General features: G+C 35.7%; 1 pseudogene; it reads right to left on the minus strand.

The window, feature by feature from the left end:
* Positions 1-10714: 10714 nt before the first annotated feature.
* LOC140595782 (mothers against decapentaplegic homolog 2-like) lies at positions 10715-11762 on the minus strand (annotated as a pseudogene).
* Positions 11763-14901: the final 3139 nt, after the last annotated feature.

The following is a 14901-nucleotide window of genomic DNA, read 5'->3' on the forward strand; positions in this document are numbered from 1 at the left end:
TCTTTTTAATATAAATCTATTTACTACATTTTTTCTCATAACTTGGTTATCCTATAACTTCCAGTTGCTTTTCTTTGACTATTTCCAAAATGTTCTGAAATTTTAGTATTTTCCTTTAGGCCCAACAGTTGATTAATAACAAGGTTTTAATTTCAATTTGATTTTTGTTATGGATTTCCAATTTTATTGTATTGTGATCAGAGAATGCTCTGTCTAATATTGATTTTTTATTATGAATCTTCCTTGATTGTTTGAGGTATAGTCAATCTTCATAAATATACCATTTGCAATTGAAATCCCAAACAAGAGAGAGAACAGCATCACTGCTACAGAAATTGCCTTCATGCCCCTTCTCTTTCAATTCCTGTATCCATTTACCCAGAGAAAACAATAATACTGATTGTTTTATGGCACATGCTCACCTGGCTTCCTCTACCAACTCCCCTAAATGGATCATACAATGAGTAGTCTAGTGTGTAACACTATAAACTTCCTTCCAAATATTCCTAACATAAATTTTAGAACTATAAATTTACTCAACTATTTTAATATCTGTATCATATAGATTTTGATATGTTATGCTTTCTAGATCAAAATATATTCATCTTGTGTATCTTTCTGTATATGTGCATACAGGTGAGAGAGGGATCTTTGATTTCTGAATTATTTATGTGTATAGTTAAACTTAATAAAATTTGTAGTTTTAAGAGACATGTTATTGATTACTGTAATTGCATTTTATTTATACAACTAACTCTGTAAAATATTTAGCTTTTTAAATTACTTAACATTTGCTTTAACTTTCATCAAGTAATGCATCTTGCTGAATGTACCATGTCTAATTGAAATGATTGCATATCATGAAGTTGTTAGGATCAATATTCTGTAGATCACAACCAATTCCAAGTGATTGACAGAGTTTTTCTCAGAGTTTCTATGTTTCCCTTGTTTTTTCCCCCTTGGTTGTGTTTATCAATTTCTGAAAGACAAATTCAATATCGCACAATCTGCTTATGATATATTGTATATCTCCATATCTATCAATTCTTGTTTCACAAACTTAGAAGCTCTATTATTTGAACATATATATTTTTAATTGTTTGATATTTCCAAATATTTTACCTTTCACCATTATGAAATACTGCTCTTTATCTCTTGCAATTTACAGTTGTCATGAAATCTACTTTTTCCCCATATTATTCTAGTACACACAGTCTACTTAAGCTTCTTATACTTTGGGTTGGTATGTATTTTTCTATCCAATTACTTTCAACATCTCCATACCATTTTATTTAAAATGCATCATTTGAAAAAATAAAAAAAAATTTTAAAAAATGCATCATTTGCAGAATTATACTTCTCCATCCTGTCATCATTACATTTAATTGGTATGTTTAGTTCATTACTCCTTAGTTCAATTATTGATGAGATTAGATTTAATTTTAGAATCTTATTTTATTTTATTGCTTATCATTATCTTTTTTGTCTCATTTTCTTGACTTCTTTTGAACTACTGGGAATACTTTTAGACTTTCATTTTAGTTAACCTAAGAACATTTTAGATAAAAATATTTGCACAAATTTTTGGTGCCTACCCTATGGACTAAAATATGCTTCCATAGGTTTTTGTAGTCCACAAGAAATAACATATTTACATCGAACAGAAAATGTGGAAACTTTGTGACTATATATAACAATTTACCTACCTCAAGTCCATTATACTCTACTAGTTATATATACATGTGTTATGACTACATACGTTCCTTCTAAACCTCACAAGACAGTAATATAATTTTACCTCAAAACAGTTATATATCATTAAAAATCTTAAGAGGAGGGGATCCCTGGATGGCTCATTGGCTTAGCGTCTGCCTTCAGCCCAGGGACATGATCCTGGAGTCCCGAGATCGAGTCCCATGGTTGGGCTCCCTGCATGGAGCCTGCTTCTCCCTCTGCCTGTATCTCTACCTCTCTCTCTCTCTCTCTCTCTCTCTGTGTCTCTCATGAATAAATAAATAAAATATTTAAAGCATATTGAGAGGAAAATATATTTTATTCACAATTTTTTGTTATTATTTCTTCTAGATTCAAGTTTTCATTTCATATCAGTATTCTTCATCTTATCCTTATTTTTTTATTTTATTATCTTTTTATCCTTCATTTAAAAAAATTCTTTTAGCATTTCTTAAAGTACAGGTTTTCTGGGAAAAAAAATTATCTTTGTTTCTTCTACTTGAAAACATCTTTATATCAATTTCATTTTTAAAAGACATTCTCAGTGGATGCAGAAATCAATTTCGGTGGCACTTAAAAAATACATTGTTCCATTGTCTTCAAGCCTATGTTGTTTCTGATAAGAAGTCAATGATAGTTCAAATCATAACCCCTTGTGCAAGACATGCTATTTTTTTCTGGCTACTCTGAGGATTCATCTTGATTTTTCTCTTTAACTTTGATTTTAGTGATTTGACAAGATGCCTAGGTCATTTTCTTTGTTTTTATTCTACTTGTGTTTTGCTCAGCTTCTCAAATCTCTAAATTTGTATCTAGCAATACTTTTGTAAAAATTTCAGATGCTTTTTTCACATATTATGCCCCTGTGTCTCTCTGAGAAACTGATTACAGATATGTTAGAGTTTTTAATATTGTTCCACATGTCCCTAAAACACTGTTCACTTATTTTTCAATCTTTCCTTACTCTGAATTTGCACAGAAAAAATCAAAACAAACAAAACCTGAAATATTTTATTAGTCTAGTTTACATAATTGATATTAAAGAATCAAATGTTTTTGATGGGATAACATTTTAGCAATAAAAATGGTGAAGTTTATTAGTGTTCTCACATTCAGATAATTTTAATCTGTCTACTAATTTGTACATGTATATATTATTAATCTACAACAGACACTGGTAAACTATGGCCCATGCACTGGCCATCTGTTTGTTTCTAAATAAAGTTTTATTAGGTTACAGTCACATCTTTTTATTTTCAAATTTTCCATGGTTGCTTTTGCACTACAATGCCAGAGCTGAGTAGCTGCAACAGAGACCATAAGAAACAGACACCTATGGGGTACCTGGGTAGCTCAGTCCATTAAGTGTCTGACTCTTGTTTTTGGCTCAGGTCATGATCTCAGGGTCTTGGGATTGCGGCCCAGGTTGGGCTCCATGCTCAGTGGGGAGTATGCTTAGTTTCTCTCCCTCTCCCTTTGCCCCTCTCCCTGCACATATTCTCTCATAAATAAATAAATAAATAAATAAATAAATAAATAAATGCCTAAATATTTCTATCTGGTTATCTTCAAAGGAAAAATTTGACAACTCCTGATCTAGAATAAAGATAATTGAAAATATACCACATCTTTATATAAATGAGCTTAAGGCATTCAGATGTATTGTTAAAAACAAACTATAGATTTTTTTTTGGAATAATTTGCTAATAATTCATTAAACACATACCTAATTAATAAATATATTCCTCCTAAGAAAACATTTCACCCATTATGCTTTAGAATATAAAAGACATTAGAAACATTAGCTTTTCAAATATAAAAATAAAATGATCCTATATATATAGGATCCTATATATATATATATATATATATATATATATATACTTTTTTTTTAAGATTTTATTCATTTACTCATGAGAGACACAGAGAGAAAGAGAGGCAGAGACAGGCAGAAGGAGAAGGCTGCCCATCACCAATATTAAATGATATAGTAATAATTGAAACTTAATCTACTGATATCCATATGGGCTAATTGTTGTTTAAGGAAGAAAAAATGTATTTTAAAATAACTTAGCAAGAAATCAGGAAATGTAGTAATTTTTGTCACTTGTCTCATCTGGATTAATTCACTTTAAAAATGGAAAATTAAAAATTTGGTGATATGGTAAATATATATTAAGATTTATAAAACCAATGAAGATGTTTTCCTAAAGAAAAAACTAGGGCAGCCCGGGTGGCTCAGCAGTTTAGTGTGCTGAGCAGTTTAGTGATCAGCCCAGGGCGTGATCCTGGAGACCCAGGATCAAGTCCCACATCAAGCTCCCTGCATGGAGCCTGTTTCTCCCTCTGCCTGTGTCTCTGCCTCTCTCTCTCTCTCTCTCTCTCTCTCTCTGTGTGTGTCTCTCATGAATAAATAAGTAAAATATTTAAATAAAAAGAAAAAGAAAAGGCTAATAAGCATTATCATTAAAAGACAAAATTATGCAAATGTTTTTTTCAAAATAAATCAAAGTAAACCATACATAAGACATTCTTATAAATAAGATTTCAGGAGGCATCATTAGATTTCTAAGTACTGAATTTATTCATCATGTAAAGATTATCAAGCATTTTAAGGATATTAATAGGTGGGAGTGAAGATTCAGTGCACCTATCATGCACAAATAGATTACAGATTAAATCAATATATCATTTTATATGAATAAAAAATGAGTTTCTGAGAATGTTCAGAAGTTGGACAGAAAATAACTCTCCTAGTTGAAGATACTAATGTTTGGCTCATTACCATAGGAAAAGATCCAGAAAAATAGATTTCCTCAGATCTGTGGCTGGCAGGTTCTAGAATAGAAACTTCATCACATCAACAGGAAAGGAGATTCTAGAACATACTACCATGAATTGAAAATGCAATCCCTTCATTTAAAGAGTAAATGGAGGAGACTGATGGGTACAGGCTCTATGGCAGTTGGCCAAAGTCAATCAAAAGTCACTTAAGATTTGAACAGTGACTGACTGTGTATACATTTCTTTAACTAGTACTGGCTATATTAAAGTCCTACTTAAAGGATTTTATTTATGTCAAAGAATTAACACAAGAGCTAATATTTTTGCAGTGCTTAATCTTCTTTAAGAACTGTTCTAAGTGCCTTATTTTTTTTTAAGATTTTATTTTCCCATGAAAGACACACACACAGAGAGAGAGAGGCATAGACATAGACAGAGAAACAGGCTCCATGCAGGGAGTCTGATGTGGGGCCAAAGGCAGATGCTCAACCTCTGAGCCACCCAGGCATCCTTCTTCTCGGTGCTTTAAAACATTAAATTATGTAATCTTCACAAGATTTTGTCAGCTTCTCTATTAGCCCAGACCCACACCAACTGCCTTAGAAACTTGTTCTTAACTACTACTCCACTCCAAAACCAAATTTTAAAGAGATAAATATTTATTTAATTATACGAAGTTTCAGAGTCACCAAAGCCATCTTCACTTCTCACACGAACTACAAGTCTGGGGGTACCCAAAACCACCTTCCAGTTTGATAATTTACTCAAGATTCACAGAACTCACTAAAAGCTATTATATTCACAGGAACTAATAGAGTGAAAAGATACAAATTATAATCAACCATAGGAAGAGGTTCATGAGATAGAGTCTAGGACATTTCCAAGTTTAAAACTTCTAATAGTTCTCTTCCAGTGGAGCTGTGAACAATGGTAACCCAGGATTCAGGTTTAACAATATACATGGAATATGTCAACAAGGAAAGTTATCCAAGTCCTGATATCCAGAGTTGTTTTGTTTTGTTTTGGTTTTAGATTTTTATTTATTTGAAAGAGAGAGTATGAGAGGAGGAGCTGAGGGGCAGAGAGGGAGAAGCAGACTCTGGTCTAGCAGGGAGCTTGATGCAGGGCTTGATTCCAGACAGGACCCTGAGATCATGACCTGGGCTGAAGGCTGACACATAACCAATTGCACCACCCAGGTGCCCCATGGTATCCAGAATTTAATTGGATTTTGGTCATATAGACATGCCCATATGGCTGACCTAAGTCTAGCCTCTCCAGAGGTCCAAAGCTCCCACAATAAATATCAGTATACACTATCAGACATGTCCCCAGGCCCCCAGGCCTATAAAGGCATTTTATCAGGCAAGATATCCCAAATAGTTAGAGATTACCCTCTAGAAAATGAGGACAAAAGTTCATCTCTCTTTGTGTAAGGTTAATTGTTAACACTCGTCCACTGCTTGTCCACTGCTACAGTTCATCTTGGTTGAGCTCTTCATGATCATACAAGATACAGAAGGATAATATATTTTCAGAGTTTAAAGGAAATAATAGAACTAAATGATAGAAACACAAGTATTATATCTAGTTGCACATTCCATCTTAGCCAAATACACTACTTCTTTAAACTGCAAAATTAAAATCATTTTCAAATTATTGCTGTATGATTTTGGAAATATGCTGCATATTTTCCTGTGCTTGAAAATGGAAAATATATTTGGAAAGGAAATACATACTCAAAATGATTGTTATAATTTGTCCCCCTTCTGTCTTATATGCAAGAGACTTCTAAGAAAGATACAACCTAAAATATAGTAACAAATAAGCATACTGCAATTTCATGTCTTAGGAAATTATCATTTTCCTAAATTATGAATAACATTCTTATTAACAAAACATTCAGGGAAGTTGCAGAGGACAAGTATACACCCTTGCTTTGTAGTCAACATAAGGTACAAGAATGACAAAGTAGAAAAAGCACAGTACAGATTAGCTAGATTGTGAAGGCACTATTTGTGATACATTATATAAATATGTTCCCTAGCTTTATAAGTTGAAATTAAAAAGTAAATCCTTTAAATAAACTTACTGTTCCAAACTAACCACGGTAAACTCCATGTATCAGTGGAGAAATAGGCTTATTTGGATTACGTTATAAATGTGCATAAATCATATATTTTGCTTGTTCTGGATACTGTACAGAATGTGGTAATGTGGAATTTCCTTTCAATATTTGGAGTACAGCTATTAGGATATAGTAGCTACTAGCCTTCTGATGTCTTGCACTGAAAATAAAATGCATCATTTTGGACACTCATTTTCAATTTCATCTGCAAGGAGAATGGTATCATGTACAAGATCTGACCAATAGAGTGGTCACACAGATCAGATTATACTCTTACTACCACTAAAATTTCAAACCATCAACAGAATGATAATATATCATTCAAATGTTTCCAATTTTTTACATTTTCTAAGGCACACAGGAGAATTTCTTTTAGCAAGCTAATGCAACTAATTGGATATTTTATTTAATTCTAGTTTCATTAAGGTCATGTTTATAATGTTATTAATCAACTTCCTCATTTTTTATTAACAGATTAATGGTAAATAACACATTTTAGATTGTTTTGTGCATTGAACCTCTATTAAAAATATATTTATATTTCAGAGGTGTCTCATATAAAGTCTCAGAGGGGCAATTATTACCTCGATTTCTTAATATATTCCAATTCTTTGGCTAAACTTTAAAACTATAATTTCTGATTACTAAGCCAAAATCATATATTTTTAAAGGTATTGTATTGAAAATTTATCTCTTAAACCACATGGTGGTACTGGGGATGGGATTGAGAAAATCACTCTTTTTCAAAGATATTTTTAGCTCCTGATTAAAATAAATGGTCATACGAAAGGTGGTGAATGAATAGATTTTGAATAAAATTAATTTAGATATATGTTATAAGACTTCAATAAAATATATCTATGAGCTGCCTCAGGCTTGGGCAAATTGTTAAACATTTCTCATGATAACTAATCTAATAACCACCCAATAACAGAATGAAAAATTTAATAACAATCTATTAGTTCCCCTACTTTCACAACATTGATTCTGCTCACAGCTATCAAAGGGCAACTATCAGATATGTGTATCATTCAACATTTTCTTAAGATAACAGGAAATAGGAACTATAGGCCAAAAATAAAATGTAGGCCACAGTTGATGCTTCTAAATGTGTCTCACTTTAAATACCAAACTGGCACATAATTCTAAAACTATGAGAAGAAATTTGATTTAAGAGAAAATAATATATTTGTCATCTTACAGATTTTTATTTTTGTTTTTTAGATGGAAAGATTGCAAATGTATAAATTTGTATAAACTCTCTACAGGCAAAGTCAGGCAGACTTCAATAGCAGGGAAATTCTTATTGGCAGTAAGTAATCAGTAAGACAGCCAGATGAAATGCCTTATTTTCTAATTTCTAATTCGAATTTTTATTTGTTTTCTAATATATCAATATATTAGCATTATTATTTTTTACAAGTGTGACCACTTACAGTAAATAGATTACTATAATAGATTAATAGATTAGTGTTTTTGTTTTGCTTGAAGACTGATAGAATTCTCTTGTTGGAAGATTTTATTTTATTTTATTTTGTTATTTTTTATTTCATTTTATTTTGTTTTATTATTTTATTTTTATCTGCCCCCTCCAAAAAAAAACTTTATTTTTGGTAAAAGGTGTTGTGCCCAAGATTGGGGATCGGAGAAACCACCAAGGAGCTGACACCGATGCAAACACACGAGGGTTTTTTTTTTTTTTTTAATTTTTATTTATTTATGATAGGCACACAGGGAGAGAGAGAGAGAGGCAGAGACACAGGCAGAGGGAGAAGCAGGCTCCATGCACCGGGAGCCCGACGTGGGATTCCATCCCAGGTCTCCAGGATTGCGCCCTGGGCCAAAGGCAGGCGCCAAACCGCTGCACCACCCAGGGATCCCCCACACGAGGGTTTATTTACAAGCTGGAGCTTGGGTCCAAGTGCACCCGACACAGGAACAGGGACTTGGACCCCGAGGCTAAGAGGCGCAGCAGCTTTATAGGGGCCCGTGGCCCATGGGATTGCAACACACACAGAAAGTTGCACAGTCATGTGGGTCCCCACGCAGGTGGGCAGTTGAATCACAATTTACCCTATAGCGACCATTTGAACTGGCCTATCACTCTGCTCGGAGTTGGCGCGCAGTTTGGGAGGGCACAAGGTTACATCGTTAGGAGCCGATTTCCGATAAGGGTGTGCCCAGCGGCCTGACTAGGGTGGGCAGCGCCTTAAGCAATAAGCAGGTCATGTGGGGGTCATAGCGGAGGTGGTGGGTGCAGCACAAAATGGAATCAGTCCTGCTCTGCTTGTCCAGGGTAGGGGATTTTTGTTAAATTTCCTGGGTCCCATGAAGGCAGAAAAAAAATGTTTTGCTACAAGGAAAATCTGTTTCTAAATGATAACATGAAAGTCTTGATATATATTCTATATCAAAAAAAGACAAAAATAATGGATAAGTGGAAATAACAGATAACTGTAACTTTATGAAGTCATTAAGTCAAGAAACAGCACATACATACCAAATTTATGCAAATTAATAATGTATATAAACAGCTAAATGCTGCAATACTGAATCATGATATATTACCTGTACACATAACTATAACTGTTATTAATAAACCTTTGGGACACTCAGTTTTATGCCTGTTGTGCCCCAGATCGTGAATCTGAGAAACTGTTGTGCCCAAGATTGCGAATCCGAGGAACCACCCAGGAGCCCACACCGATGCAAGTACACGAGGGTTTATTTACAAGCTCGAGCTTGGGTCCAAGTATACCTGACACAGCGGAGCAGGGACTTGGACCCCGAGGGGGGTTCCAGCTTAGTTTTATGGGCTGGTCTCGGGGACCTCCAGAAGGGGTGGAGGAATTTCTCAAGTTCTGTTTACATTCTGATATGGGGCTTTCAAGGGCATTGAGCTGTTCTCATTCTAATATGGGGCTTTCTAGGGTGTTAAGCTGTAAGCTGTTTTTTCCTGTAACTGAAGTAAAGTTCAGCTCTTATTCACAGGGGCCTGAGATGGCTGTACTTGTGCTAACGCTGAACTTAAGGTGAAATGACCTTAATTTTCTCAGCCTCCACAAAACCACCAAGGAGCCACACCGATGCAAGTACATGAGGGTTTACTAACAAGCTCGAGCTTGGATCCACGTATAACCAATACGGCATCAGGGACTTGGACCCGAGGTGGGTTTCAGCTGGGTTTTCATGGGCTGGTCTAGGGGACCTCCAGAAGGGGTGGAGGAATTTCTCAACTCTGTTTAAATTCTGATATGGGGCTTTCAAGGGCATTAAGCACAGGGGGTGGGGGTGGGGGTGGGGGTGGGGGGGCTGAGATGTCTGTACTTGTGCTAATGCTGAACTTGAGGTGAAATGGCCTTAATTTTCTCAGCCTCCACAATGCCCAAGAAGACATCAGCATGTCTTTAAAATCTCCTCTTCCTCCTGTACAGGAAAGTATTTCCAGAAATGAATTTTCCCATTTAACATTCAAACGCAGAAAACCTATTCTACAAGGTGCTTCAATTGGTGGGACTTTAAGTGCTTTTTTCTCTTTTAAGTTTTTAGACAGTAAACAGCCCATGGGGCTATGACAAACACTATGACAAAAGAGTTGTTACATTTAGCCTTTTGATGGGACTTGATTGGCAATAAAGCTTGATGACATGTTTAAGCAACACACCTGAAGGTGAGTTAGGGACAGATGAGGCTAGGCAGGGCTAGGTAGGCAGCCATGGAAGCAGGCTCACAAAAATCCCCAAAATGCTGAGGTGTCAGGAAACCAGAGATAAGAGAACAAGCCAGACCACACTGCCCTAAGGTGTGGGTGAGGAGGGTGTCTTGTTCTAACACCTACTGTAACCAAAAAAATCATCAGACTCTAAAAAGGAAGAAGCCATTAAGGATGTTATCACTAGTCCTTACTCAATGGTGATATCAATGGATATTTTAAAAGGATTTAGGTTCCCTGATCAGGCTTTCAGTAAAAGACCAACCCTACAAGCCCTCAGTGGCAACATCGTTGGGACCCCTCTCACTCCTAAGAGCTTTCTCTGTATCTTTACTTAATAAGCTTCTATCCTTTACTCACGCTCCTGTGTCCTCAAGATTCGTTCTTTGACTCTGTGAGACAAGAACCAAGTTCTCTGTAACAAAGGGATCATATGTGAGCTAATACTTTGTCCAACCACTGTAGAGGTCCATTCAGATGAAGTTCAATCCCGTTGGTGCTGCTTGGCTATGAATGAATGAACACACAGTGGGGGTCTCAAAGCCTCTAGGGCTAAGGGCAAGCTTTTGCCCTTGCAGGCTGCATTTATTCAGTTCTCAGGCAAAAGCAGAGAAAGCACGCCCTGTGTTTTTCATCCCAATCTACTTTAGAGGTTGTTTACATATTATCTGAGGCTAGGCCGCCCTTTCTCAAGGGACAAAAGGAGGAATCCATACTGTTTCCGGCTTGACCTTGCATAAGATAAAGTCTCCCTCTGAACCATCACATTCATGGCATCTTTGTAGAGGACAGTTCCTTCTGGAAACCTTCTCATGCAGTCATTCCCCAACACAATCTGGTGAGTGTTCGTTACCATGTGCCTTCTGTATTCTGCTTCCTAGTATTTCACAAAACTCATTCTTAGGATGCACATCCTAGTTGATACACAGCTTCACAACTCTGATTAGCACGCTGCGGGAAGAGCAGCAAATTCCTGGTTAGTGAAGATCTTCAGACTGCAGCCGGGTGGAATTTTACACTGTTGCAGGGTGCTAGCTCTATCTCTGATTATACTTGGGGCTCTGCAAAGACTACAGTATCACTTTAGGCACTCGGTGAAAAATTCCCCACCTGTCTAATATAAGCACACTCCTCTTCCTGTATGTCTTCTTGTCATTTCTACAGTCACATTTTGGTTGATATTAGAGAATAACCCTATGCAGAACCTTTCTGGGTTTGATGGATCTGTGAAGCCATCTACACTGAGTGAGAGCAGTGATGCCTGAAAATTCTCTCCAACCCTCCGGTTTAATTCATAATATGCTACTGAACACCTAAATGAGTAACTGGCTGCAAATTCAAACTATGGTTAACACAGAAAAAGTAGTAGGAGATAGTTCTGCTGGAGATCCTATATCCGTTCATCTGTTGATCATGTTTCTTCCAATTTCCATGATACATCCAGGAGATGGAGTTTCTGGGGTCTAATTACTCTGTGGCTCGGTTCTCACTGGGAAATTAGTATTTCCAGGAATGCAGCAGGTATAATCATCTAGAGGTGACAGTTCTATTAGGATTTCAATACTGGAAGCAAAACTTGTGTCTCAAATCTCTGGTAATAGTAAAGTGTAAACATACTTCAGATCTTTTTAAAGATTAAAAGCACATTCACAGTTTACAATTGCTTTGGTTTCATGATGCCTGTGAAGATCAGGCCAGTACCACGTCAGTGACACATAAATGCGGCTGTCCTTTTCAATGGGATACTTGAAGACAACCATCAAGAGACCTGGTTTGCTCAAAGAAGCTGTGAAGGCCTGTCTTATCCCACCGATCTATCACAATGGGTGTCCTCAGTTCCTGAATTTCAGAGCAAGTGCCTGGTATGGTAAGACATTTAGTATTACAATTTTGAGTGGTGATGGCTTTCTCAAGCTTATCTAATTGTCCTGTTTTCTTTAGTTTCTCTGCCAGACATTTAACTGCTTTCTCAAACCACTTTTTTTTTTTTCCATTCTGTTCTCCTACCTGCTCATCCACATGATTTCTTCTATCCCAGCAGTCTCTTCACAACTGGTGGAGTGAATGGCAAATGGACATGTTTTTACTAAAGGCAGCAATCCATACTAAGGAAATATCCTTCTTTATCTAACCTAAAGTGCTGCTGACCATCTGTCCTTCAATGCCTTGGCCCAAGGTCCCTTCCATGGTCTCTTGTCTGCACTATAGATAGAGGCCTGTTGAGGGCCGCTGCCCTGGTCCACCTTTTGTAGTCAAGCCAGGAGTGGACACTTGCTCACCTGTTGAGGAGATTTGGGGGCAGCCCCATGGAGTGCCCTGAGGACCAGACAAACCCAAACCCTGAGCAAAAGAAAGTTTCACAGAGGCTCTAGTGCAAAATTTATTTTTTAAAATGTCAGACATTAGACAATCATTTTTAAATATTATAAAACATAAACTTTTTTTGAAGTACACAATAAATCACCATTTTGTCACATAAATCTAAGAACTTTTGTAAAAATCAACTCTATACTACTCTGATTTGAATTCAGATTTTTTAAAAATTCTAATTTCATTAAAAATCTAATTATAGTATAATAATCACAGCAGAATCCAACTTGTCCCTATGCCATCACATATACAAAATCTCCTACATTATAACTCAAATCAGTATGTCCATATCTGAAGTCATTTATCCTCCAGCCCAAATTTGCCAGTGCTGGTGCTTTTTCCTTTTACTTTGTCTAAATGAATGATTATCAACAGCAACTACCTTAACACCTAGCCCAGAAGCCTATGTGTAATTATTCAGTGTCCCATTTCCTACCTCGTGCCAATATCTTACAAACTACATGTGCATTCTAGTTTCCAAATGCTCCCTAATTTTTCTCTTGCTACTTGCCACTAATTTCATCTTGCTATCATTAATTCTCTGAATTTCTGCAAGTTATCATTATTGCCTGACAAGTCATTCTCCACACTTCATTCAAATTATAATTCCCCTTCTTTGAAAATATTCAGCAATGCCATGCTTACTAAATTACCACGTGTCTCTTATTTGTTCCATGTCATGTAATTGACCACAGAACACTGAAAAACATTGTGATTACATATTTGTTTTCTCTGTGTTTAGGTATTTTTAAAATATTTTTTATTTTATTCATTTTAGAGAGAAAGAGTGAGAGCATAGCAGAGGGGAGGGTCAGAGGGAGAGGGGGAAGCAGACATTCCCAGTGAGCAGGGAGCCTGATGTAGGACTGGAGCCCAGGACCCCAGGATCATGACCTGAGCTGAAGGTACACCAGATACTAAAGTGACTGAGCCAACTAGGCACCCCTGTGTTTAGGTATTTAAGAACACCATCCTTCCAGATAGACTACCTTCTCAAGGTAGATGACTTTAAAAGCATCCTGAATATTTTCCTATGCCTAAACACTGGAAAATATCTTTGGTAAAAATAGATAAATTACATAATACTCTCTACATTTACTAGCTGTGTAGTCTTGGCCAAGTTACTTAAATAGTGTACCTCAGTTTTCTCATTTATTAAATGGAGATAGTAATATCACATAGGATTGCTATAAAGATTTCATACATTTATATGTTAAAGAACATAGAGCAGTGCCAGGAGCATGTTAAGCACTATATAAATATTAGCTCTAATTTTATAAGCTAATTAAGTGTAAGAAAACAAGAAATATTTCTTACCATTATCTAGGAAAGTAGTTATTAAAGTTGATGCTAAAATACTGTATATTAACAGATATATACACAATAAGTGAATTCATAAAGAAACTCAAAATGATTATTAAATGAATCAAAGATATTACCCATCCTCCCAAACCTGGAAGACATGGTAAAATTCTACATGCAGAGGCATTATAAAAAAAACTAAATACTTAATGTCAGTAATATTACATGTTATAAATATATTAAACTAAATAAATCTTTATCAGTTCCGTCATCTTGTTCAGAAAATAAACACAAGCAGTTTCGTTTCTACCATTTTTATAATTGATTGTATTCTTATTCAAGATAACCAAAATATCATGCCATTCTATAACTAAAGGCATTAGGTTTCAAGACATAGATTTTTATCAATGACCATTAAGATAGTAGTGTTGAATTCTCTCTCATTCTTTATTTTACAAGGCATCACCCTATATTACTTTAGGATTATAATGGCCTTTGTACATAACTGAGCTACATATATTAATGCTACAGTTTTTTTAGTGGTGCTAATGGAAGTCCTTTTATAAGTACAAACTCCACTGTGAAATTATCATTCAGATACAGACTAAAGTGTGTGAAATACAAGATTAGACTATTAGCCTTCAAATATTTTTGTGAATTTCTTTTACCAGTCTCTTCTCAAAACATTATCCTAAAGCATCTTCTCTGGAAGAATGCAAGTTTTTATTATAGTAATTGGGAGGAAATATTTTGGAATGTGAGGCTCTTTCTGTAAAAGGCTGACCCAACAGTGTGGTTCTAGGCAGCCAGAGAGCAACAGAAGATGTCAATATACAATAACACTTAAGAATTCTCATTTAGAGTTTTTGTG

This window comes from Vulpes vulpes, chromosome 15 (assembly GCF_048418805.1).
Source record: "Vulpes vulpes isolate BD-2025 chromosome 15, VulVul3, whole genome shotgun sequence".
Taxonomy (NCBI): Eukaryota; Metazoa; Chordata; class Mammalia; order Carnivora; family Canidae; genus Vulpes; species Vulpes vulpes.